Raw genomic sequence first — 11,008 nt, 5'->3', positions numbered from 1 at the left:
TGAGATCCAGCTGCGTTTGTGTTTTTAAATCACTATTTTTCATTTTATTTTTACAGTCAGAAATCTTTTAAATTTTTTTCTTTGTGGTTTTTGTTTGTTAAAATCTTTCCTCAACTTCAAACAAATATTTCAGAGTTTTATGTTAAAAAATAGAAAAGAGAAAATAAGAATTACAAAAAAATTCTCAGTTGTAAACTATTCGGAATAAAATTGGACATTTTCTTGTTAAGTTAAAAGTTGTTAAGTTAAAAGTATGATGAGAGTAAACACATTTACTCCGTATGTAAAAAAAACATTTCACTTCGTGAGTTTTCCTGAACAAATTTCTGAAACCAAAATGCAGATTTTACTGTTTGAATCTCAAAGTAATTTTTCCATTAAATTGACAGACGGATGGAGGGATGGACGGTTAGAAAAAGCAGAAATAACACATGTTGTAAAAAACATGACAGTAAAAGATCAGCTGATCGTGATGATGTGGACGTCATACTAGTGAAGAACAGAACAGATTATTGACCCGTTTATATGTCATTTGTTATTTTTTACAGGAATACTTCCTGAACAGATAAAAACGCTAAAGTAATCCCACTTTATAAAACGGAAACTAACATCTTCTCCAGTTCCAGACCAGCATCTCTGCTGTCACAGGTCTCAGAAATATTAGAAGAATTCTTTGTAGCCCGGCTGGAATTCGTTGATAGATGTAATATTCTGAGCAGCAGTCAGCACGGTTTCAGGGCGAATCGTTCAAGCACTAATGGAATTAATAGAGGAAATATCCACTGCAGTAGATAAGAGAAATTACTTTACTGGCATTTTTATTGACCTCAAAAAGCATTTCGACACCATAAATCCCAACATTCTTTTAAAAAACGTAGGAAGTACAGTATCAGAGGAGGCACTGCGTTGGATTACAACTTACTTCCTGAACAGACAACAGTTCAGTAAATAATATAAAATCTGATACACGTAACATAACATGTGGGGTACCTCAAGGGTCCGTCCTCGGCCCCAAACTGTTCATCCTTTATATTATTGACATTGTTCATGGATCTAAACTGTTAACATGTATATTCAGTTCAGTTCACTTCACAGCCTTTATCATTACACATAGTAGTACAACAAGATTGCGGCATTCCGAATACATACATCACACAGAGGCAATGACACAAGCTATAGAATATATTATATATTACAATCTGTAAAAAAACTAATAATAGTAAAATAAGTAAATAAAGACTGCTTAAATGAGTAATATGTTCTAATAAAGTACAAGGGGCCAAGAGTCAGTCATTGTTTGGTCAGCTGGCTAACAGCGAATGGTTAAACCTGTCTGAAGCGAGACGCCCTGGCAGCATCGGCCCCAGGAACGTGGTGGTAGCCGGGGTGGGAGGGGTCCTTTATGATGTTCAAGGCTCTGCTGAGGTAGCGTGATGTAACAAGGTTATCCGGGGGGGCAGCCAATGATCTTTTCTGCTGACCTAATGACTCTCTTTTTTTCTACCCTGTCCTGTCCAGCATCCTAACATACAGAACGATGGTCTGTGTGCCATATTTTGCTTGACAGATTTGCTCTACCAAGGGAGACATGTTATATACATGACTGCCCTTGATATTTTTATTATTTTTATTGTAATCTTATTTTCTTTAGTCTTATATGTCAGTGCCGAACCTGACAGGGAGATAGAGGAAGAGAGAGAGAGAAAAAGAAAAAAAAAAAAAAAGAAAAAGGGAGAAAAGGACAGGATTAAAATGTGGAAATAACAGTTGTCTATGCTGCCCAGAACATATCACAAAAAAAAAACAACAACATAAACTACCACAGTACTACATGATACCGAAAGAAAGATAGAATGATGATAATATAAAAAATTACAACAGTCATCAAGCGTACCTGCAGATGAACGTACCAACACACAAACATCAGCTACATCTAGTGAGAAGCGGATGGAGAGACGAGCACGTTTGTGAGCATGCACGTGTTAATATGCATGTGTGGCCATGTAACAAGGAGGAAATGTGTACCCGCAAGGGGGCCGCGATCACGCCGCACCCCGAAGCATCAGCGGGGGACGGGGGGAGCCCGAGGCCCCAAAGGCCAAGCAGATCCACAGAGTACCAAGCCCGGGACAGCCAAAGCAGACAGAGCAGCGGCCCACCCGGACCAGAGCAGAGGGGTCCCCAGACCGGAACCCCTGGCGCGACGGGGCAGGGACACTGGGCAGCCCAGGGCGATGGCGAGCAGGCCCAGCGGGCGCCGGGCGCTGCGGCGCGGGTTGCACGGAGGGCAGGCTCCCCACAGGCCCAAGGGCCACCCTTTCCCCCCAGCAAAGCCCCACCCAGGAACCCGACAGGGCCCGACCACCCCAGGCAAAACCACCGTGGGCCACGCCAACCCAACACCAAGGCTAGGCACCCCAGGGACAAGAACATGTCCGCAGGTCCCCCCCCCCCCCCCAAAAAAAAAAAAAAAAAAAAAACCCTCTTTACCCCAACCCTTACCCATTCACCCCCCGCCCCCCCCGCCCCCACCAGGGGCAGCCCGGGGAGTCTAGGGCCTGGTGGGCCCAGACCCGACCCTCTCCACATACACACACCCACACAACCACATACATTCTCCCTGGGGTCTCACCAGCCCCCCGATGCGGCACCGAGGGCAGCCGCCAGGGCAGATGGTGCCCAGTAGCACCCCGCACAGGACTCCAGGCAGGCACCGAACCTCCACCCCCCGCAGCCCCGAGTGCATCCCGGGACACGAGGGCGTAGGAAGACCCCGGCCCCCCTGCCCCCCAGCCTGAGTTGTGTGTGCATGAGTATGGGCTATTCATAATGCAATTAAAAACTGGAAGGAGCCATGAGATGGTGATGGGTCCCACTGCTGCCAGGCAGCAGGACTCCCTCAGTGTGTGTGTGAGTGTGTGTTATGTGTGTAGTGTAGTACTGTTAAATGTGGTAGTGTCTATCATGTAAATAAAATCGGGGGGAGAGAGGTCACAAAGGGAGGGGATGGAGGAAGGGCCACCTTGGTGGCTCCTTTCCGCCCACCCACAGCCCATGTGCCCATCCCCCCGAGGCCCTAAATGTATATTGATGTCTAGGTTGTGATTAAAATCTAGTGGGGCAGGCAGTCACAGGGGTCCACCGGGGGATCCCGCAATGGGGACCCCCCAGCCAAACCCACCGCCTCCACCTGCCCCACAGTGCCCTATGTGTAGTGTGTGTGATGTGGGGTGGCGGGGGAGGAGAGGGGCTCGGGGAGGGGCACAACTGGGAGAGAGATCCCCGTCCCAGCCGGGCCCGAGGAGGGGCACAACTGGAAGAGAGATCCCCGTCCCAGGCAGCCAACTCCCCAGCTGGCCGCTGTAGGCGCCCCCGCCTCCCCAAGACCACCCGAGGGAAGAGGGGCAAAGGCCCGGCCCCACCAAGAGCCCAGCGCATGAGCGCCCCGGACGCCCACCCACCCCTGGCAGCCCACGCCACCACACCAGGGGACCAGAGAGCCCCAGGCCGCACACACGCATCCTGGTCGGGTCCAAGGCACAGCGCCCCCATCCTCCCCAAAGGAGCCCCCGGCGGGAGGGGAGAGAGCGAGAAGGAGAGCAGACTCCACCCCCATGAGCCTTAACCCTCCCCACTGCCCACCAGGACTCCCGCCGCCCCCTACCCCCTACCCCTCCCTTAGACCCAACGGACACATTGTAATCCCAAGGGTACCTGCCCGGCATCGGATCAGCCCGACCCCGATGGCATGCCCAGGGCGACCAAGCCCCCCCGAGGCCCAGGAAGGGCCTACCGAGCTGGAGGGAGGCAGACCCAGACCCCGGGGCACCCACCCCCCGCCCAGCCCCCACCCCAGCAACCCGGCCGCCCAGCCCCAGGCCAGCCCCCCAACCGCCCTGGACCCCCAGTCGCCCCCCGGCCCGCCCCCAGTGAGCACCAGCCCCCAGGCTCCCAAGGCCCCGGATCCAGTCAGCCACACCGTCCCCTACTCAATGGCCCCCCCGACCACCGAACCAGAGAAACGGCCAGGGCCGATGGACCCCCAAGGCCCCCCAGCCAGCCCCACCCCTGACCCCCACAGAACGACTAGACCCCAGCACCCCTTCCCACTACTTGATGTGACTAATCAGCGGGGTCCAGGAAGACTGAGAGTTAACTGATTGGTGTTTAATGGATGCCGATACAGACTCTAGACTGATGTGATCCAACAGGAGATTTCTGTACTGGTTAATATTTAGATTGTTTTTAGACTTCCAGTTCACTAGAATAGTTTTCTTTGCGATACATAAGGCCGTGAGGACCATATGTGCTTTGTTAGTGTCTATATTAATGTCACTTAGCTCACTCAGTAAACAAAGTTTAGGACATGCAGGAATGTTACATCTAACCCATGTTAATAAATCCTCACAGACCTTATTCCAGAACTTCTGGACAGGTGCACAAAGCCATAAAGCGTGTAAGTAATCATCTGCTGTGTTACCTGTGCACTGTGTGCAGATATCGGAGTGATTAAGACCCATCTTGAACATCCTTTGTCCTGTATAATGCGTTCTATGGAGGACTTTGTATTGTATGAGTTGTAAATTTGGGCTGTCTGTCATATTAAAGGCATTAAGACATATTTGTAACCAAAATGGTTGACTAGGATTGATGGATAAATCTATCTCCCATTTTTAAGTAGGTAGGGAATTTGAGTCATCTACTTTTAACATTAATCTGTATATTTTTGAAAGTAATTTGGGGGTACAGAGGTCCATAAAATCTGCTACTATTCGAGGAAGTTCCAGATCTGTTCGGTGAAGGGGGAATTTTGTGTGTATTACGGTTTTGAGCTGTTGATATTCTAAGAATCTGTTGCTGTTAATCCCATATTGTGATGAGAGTGTATTAAAAGATAACATGTTTCTATTATGGATAATATGTTCAAAGTATTTAATTCCTTGGTTAATCCATTGGTTAAAGTTTAGCATATTTTTGTTTAGTAGAATATCAGGATTGTTCCAGATGGGTGTGAGTTTACATGGTATTACTGAGGAGTTGGTTTTTTTGAGAAATTCCCACCAGGCTGTCAGAGAAGTGCTGATGTTGACACTTTTAAAGCACTTTTGCTTTTTTATACTTAAGCTGAAAAAAGGAAGATCAGAAATTTCCAAATTGTCACAAAATGTTTGTTCTATGTCTATCCACAGGTCATCTAGTGGACTAGGTTTGAGCCATTTTAGGACATATTGCAATCTATTAGCTAGGAAGTAATGTTGAAAGTTAGGCAAGTCTAATCCTCCTCTATCTTTCGGCTTCTGTAAAGTTTTTAAACTGATCCGGGGCAGTTTATTTTTCCAGAGAAATCGGGAGATGTGTGATTCTAGCGATTTAAACCAGGTAGAGGGGGGTTTCATAGGAATCATAGAAAACAAATAGTTGATTTTGGGTAGAACCATCATTTTTATGGTGGCGACTCTCCCCATGAGTGAAATGGGTAGAGATTTCCAGCGAGCAAGATCATCTTCTATAGTCTTAAGAAGGTGAGTGTGATTAAGTTTTGTTAGTTCTGAGAGCCTGGAGGGACCTAATGACTCTCAGGAGCGTCTTTTTTTTTCTTTTTATACTTTTTATTTATAACATTTTAAATGTATAAACAGACACAAGAACAAATAGAGGTCATGGGATGGCAATCAGACAAAACAAGCATATTTCAAAACTTATACAGTATTTCACATGTAGTCAAACAAGGTTAATACTGTCACAGTCAACAAAGTCCAACCATTTTCTCCAGCGTCTTTTTCCCAGCTCCTCCTGGAGCCTCAGAGTAAAGGTCATACGTTCCATCAGTTTAATGCTTTCTACAGTTGAGTTGAACAGGTTAATTGTGGGGGGATCTTTGCGTAGCCAGCATTTTGTTATTGCTTTCTTGGCTGATGCCAGCAGAATCTTTAGGAGGCAGGTGTCATCCGAATTCAGCTCATTCGGAACACATGCGAGATACAGCAATGTGAATGAGCAACTGATGTTAAACCCCAACGTTTTTGATATTATTTTTGCCACCTTCAACCAAAAGGGCTGAATAAGTGGGCAGGACCAAAATATGTGCCCATGTGCTCCCCACAGTTTCTCCAGCACTGGGGAGGGACAGCACTGAACTTAGATTTCTGTTTAGGTGTTATGAAGAAACGAATTAAGTTCTTCCAGCAAAAGTCCTGCCAGGTGCTGGAGTTTGTTGAAGAGAGCTGTATTTCCCAGGCCCTTGTCCACGTGTCCTCTGTAATTACAGTATTTATATCATCTTCCCATTTTTTCTTTATGTAAGTTGTAGAGTCCTTCTTCAATGTAATCAAACTGCGGTAGAGTTTACTGATTAGAGCTTTAAGACTTGCCGAATTATAAGCTCCAAAGAAGATGCTGATAACTGGTGAGGTTTCTCCGAGGTCATAACCTTTAATTTTTTTTCCAACATAGTCACGGAGCTGCAAAAATCTGAAAAAAATCCTGTTTCTCCAGGTCATACACCCTACATAGTGTGTCAAATGACATAAGTTTATCTTTTTTTCAAAAACCATACATACAGCAGTAAGACCATGTGATACCCAGTGTCTAAATCTAACATCCTGAGAGGCCGGTAGGAAATCAGGGTCATATACTGGCCATCTAAGAAGTCTTGTTTCTTCCTGAAGTTGCAATCGTATAACCTCCTCCCTCCAAATTTTTAATGTCAGATTCACCCACTGGCTGGTTGTGAAGAAGTTTTCACCTTTGAGGAAAATGTTACCCAGTCTAGATTGGAGTGGAACATCTGAGAGAGCCATTTCAATAGTCTTCCATTTTACATAGTTGGATGGGTTACACCAACAAACCAGCGGCCTCAGCTGAGCAGATACATAGTAGTCTCGTAAAGAGAGTAGGCCCCCTCTCTCCCCCAGCAACTGCAAAGTACAGAATTTAACTCTTGGTCTCTTTTTAAGCCAAATAAATCTAGAGATGTGTTTATTCCATTCACTGAACTGTTTGTCAGGGATAGGTACTGGCAAAGACAGGAAAAGATAAAATAGTTTGGGGAGAATGTTCGTCTTGATCGTCCGTATTCTGTTGCCAAAATCAAGAGGGAGCAGGCTCCAGTTACTGAGGTCACTGATTATTTCTTAATTAATATGGTTATAGTTTTTATCATATAGTTGTGACAGATCTTTAGGCAGATATTCTCCTAAGTATTAAATGTATTTTGAATACCAATTAAACTTATACTTGGACATTAATTCCTGTTCCGGATGAAAATCAAACGTCATGACCTGTGTTTTATAAACCTTAAGGATATATCCTGAGTAAGTGTCTAACATCTCTATCAGCACCGGCAGACCTGAGTCAGGATAAGCCAGCGTAACCAAGACATCATCTGCATATAAGCACACTTTATATTCTTCCCTGCCAATTTGAATACCCTTTAGTGCAGTCTCCTGGTGAATGGCTTGGGCTAGAGGCTCTATATACCAATTAAAAAGGTATGGGCTTGCAGGGCACTCCTGCCTACAGTCACGTTGGAAAGTTATAGGGTTAGAGAGGCTTCCATTTATTTTTATTCTAGCCGTAGGGGAGGAGTAAAGCGCCTGAATACATTTTATAAAGTCATTGCAAAATCCAAACCTTTTCATTACTAAATAAAGAAAATCCCACCGAACTGAGTCAAACGCTTTTTCAGTGTCTAGGCTGAGAACAATCGAGTTAATTTCCCTTTTGTTAATCTGTTCAATTATGTGTAGGGCCCTCCTTATATTATCCTGGGTCCGTCTATTTTTTAAGAAGCCAGTTTGGTCCTCATCAATTAGCGAAGGCATCATAGCATCCAATCTCCGGACTAGGATAGCAGTGTATAATCTATAATCAATATTTAAATATGCTTTGCAGTCCAATTTGTCTTTTCCCTCCTTAGGTATCACAGATATAAAGGCCTCTTTCCAAGAAGGAGGTACTGGTCCTCCTTTCAAAATATAATTAAAACTGATTTCTAACAAGGGTACCAGACCTAATTTGTCTAATTTGATGAGTTATAGTGGGACTTTTGTCCGTCAAATGTGATTCTTCTAAAACTTTCAATCTTTCCTGTAGCCGTGAGAATTCTATAGTCTTTTTCTTTTTAAGCATAGCTGACCTCGCAGTTATTTTCCCTCTAAGGACAGCTTTAGCTGCGTCCCACACAATACTGGGATTTGTCTCCTCGTTATTTTTGTCCTGTAGATACATGTTCAAATCTGAGGTCATTGCCTTTATAAATGCGGGATCATTCAGCATACCAGAATTTAGTCTCCACAATGTTTTCCTCTGTCTGGCCTCCAGGTGGATATGTAAATAAATTCTAGAGTGGTCAGAAAAATCTCTTTGACCAAGTCTACAGTCCTTTATCTTATTTAAGTCCCTATTATACATAAAACAGTAGTCTATCCTGGAGTGGACAGAGTGACGTGCAGAGTAAAAGGTAAAACCAGAAGCTGATCCATGTATAGACCGCCAGACATCAGTGAGTCCTAAGTCTGATAACATTCTTTTTACACGTTTCTCTGTAGAAGTGCACTTTCTGCTGTTGTTAGTTGTGTCCAATTTAAAAATTTAAGAGTAGACTGAAGTCTCCTGCACAAATAAGAGAACCGTAAGTTTCTGTAGTAATCAGCTCAAACACCTTCTTAAAAAAACTTATATTACTCCCAGGGGGTGCATAGACATTTAACAATGTTACATCCTTTTGATCTATTCTACCCTTTACTAGAATGAATCTGCCTTCCTTATCACTTATTTCAGATATGAGTTCAAATTTGATTTTATTAGAAATTAGGATAGCCACTCCTCGTTTTTTACCACTTTGGTGAGATGAAAAATAGGTGTTCCTAAAGCCCATCCTCTTCAGTTTCACATGTTCTGGGTTAGAGAGATGAGTTTCCTGCCAATAGGCTATATCTACCTTCTCTTTCTTCATTTTTGCGACGAGTTTACTCCTTTTTATAGGGTTATTTACTCCATTAACGTTTAGCGACAAAATATTATACAATTTATAGGACATGACTTAACATGCGAGCATAATAAACCATCCCAGACCTCAAAACAATAACATCAGAACATGAACTCCTAAACCACACAACACTAAACAAGGCTTCCACAAGGAAGGATACAAAATTGTCCTTCGGTAGTGAGGGGACTGGCCACAAGGTGGGGCCCCTCACCAAAACGAGCATCGGGAGATAAGAAAAAAAGAAAAAGTAAAATAGAAGAAAAACTTTAATAAGCACGTCTGAAAGTTATTTGGTGACCCTCTTTCATGTCTATAGGCACCAGCCCCTTAGTAGAATATGAATTAAGGCAGTGCTACATAGTCATTGCTTGTATGAATATCTAAACCGAGAAAATCTAAGCAATGTGGAAATATCTAACTGTAACCTGGGTATATTCTCCTGTAAAATCCTCATTTATTTACCGTGTGTTTTCCTGCTCCCTCCGGAACTCTTTCAGTTTCTCCCGAACGTGCTTCTGGAAATTCCCGCGGCGTGTCGGCTGTATCTCGTGTCAGTGCTTCCTCCGTTATCTGGGCGGATTTGGTTCCCATGGCGAGTTTTTCCACAGCTATACCCTGCTTCTAAAGATCCTCCGCAGCCTGACTTGCGTTGCTGTACAGTACGCTGCCAGATGCTTAAAAGACCCGCATTTTGCTGAGTGGCTTCTGAAAGTGGATTCCTTTCTCCTTTTCTGCACTTCCAGTGCATAATCATGGTCAAAATACACCGGTTTGTCTTGGATGCGCAGGCCTGCTTCCTTTTTCCAAGCGGTGCGAAGGACCTCTTCTTTAACGGAGAACCGGAGAAAGTGGACTATTATTGAGCGTGGTGAGGCAGTCGCCGGTGGTTTGGTCCTGAGGCGCGGTGGGCACGTTACCAAGGTCGCAGTCCGGGCCGATGTCAGTGCCTAATTCACACTTGATAAGGTTTTCAATGAAAGCCGTCACTGAGGTGCCCTCAGATTCTTCGGGCACGCCATAAATTCGAATATTATTTCGTCTAGCTCGGCCTTCTAAATCGGACACTTTGTCCTGTAGTGCCCTCTGGTTCTGCAGTAATTGGACAAGCGTGTCCTTGACGCCGATGTCCCATCTTTCTGTATCAGCCACATTATCCTCGACACGTTGGATGCGGTCCACCACCACCTCTTCCACCTGATTGGTAGCATCTCGGAGTTTTTCATTAATTTCTTTAGTGAATTCGTCCATCTGTCTCTTTATATCCTCTCGAAATCCAGAGCTAAACTCCTGCAAGTCACTTCTAAATTCAGCTTGTAGCGTTGCCGTCCCGGCCGTTATAGTCTCGCTCACAACTTCACTGATCAAGTCCAGGCTTACCATGCGGTCGCCATGTTGCGCAGATGGTGATTCGTTAGCCAGGATTTCTTTTTCCATTTCACGGTCTGGATTATGTCGTAGCCCGTAGCCTCCTTTCTTGGTTTTGTCCCCACTCATTGCTGCACCAAAATATAGCAATTTTATCCAAATATGAAACTCGAGTCTGGGGAAACACAGGGCTAGCACCGGAGATCAGTTTTTATGCAACCATGCCGTGTAGCACACCACCGGAAGTGAGGAGCATCTTTTTGTCTGCAGCTGAACAGCCTGCATACCACACTGAGATGTTAGGATGCTCCCGGCCGTTGCCCGGAGGAACGCCACCTGCAGCGTCCTCTACATGGCGTTCCTTCTGAGCAGCCTGAGAAAATGGAGCCTTTGTTGTGCTCTCTTGGTGATGGCAGAGGTGTTTGGTGACCAGGAGAGGTCCTCACACATATGGACTCCAAAGAGTTTGAAGGACTGCACTCTTCCCACAACCACACCACTGATGCAGAGGTGGTGCGTCACACTTCTTCCTGAAGTTACTATGGGGAGCCGAGCATCCAGCCGCTCTGCTCCCCATCTCTGGAACTCTCTTCCCCCTGATATCCGTAAATTAAATGGATTATTATTATTATTATTATTATTATTCCTGAAGTC

Source organism: Melanotaenia boesemani, chromosome 6 (genome assembly GCF_017639745.1).
Source record: "Melanotaenia boesemani isolate fMelBoe1 chromosome 6, fMelBoe1.pri, whole genome shotgun sequence".
In the NCBI taxonomy this organism is placed as follows: Eukaryota; Metazoa; Chordata; class Actinopteri; order Atheriniformes; family Melanotaeniidae; genus Melanotaenia; species Melanotaenia boesemani.
The sequence above is the reverse complement of the archived record's forward strand: the minus strand, read 5'-3'. Positions refer to the sequence as shown.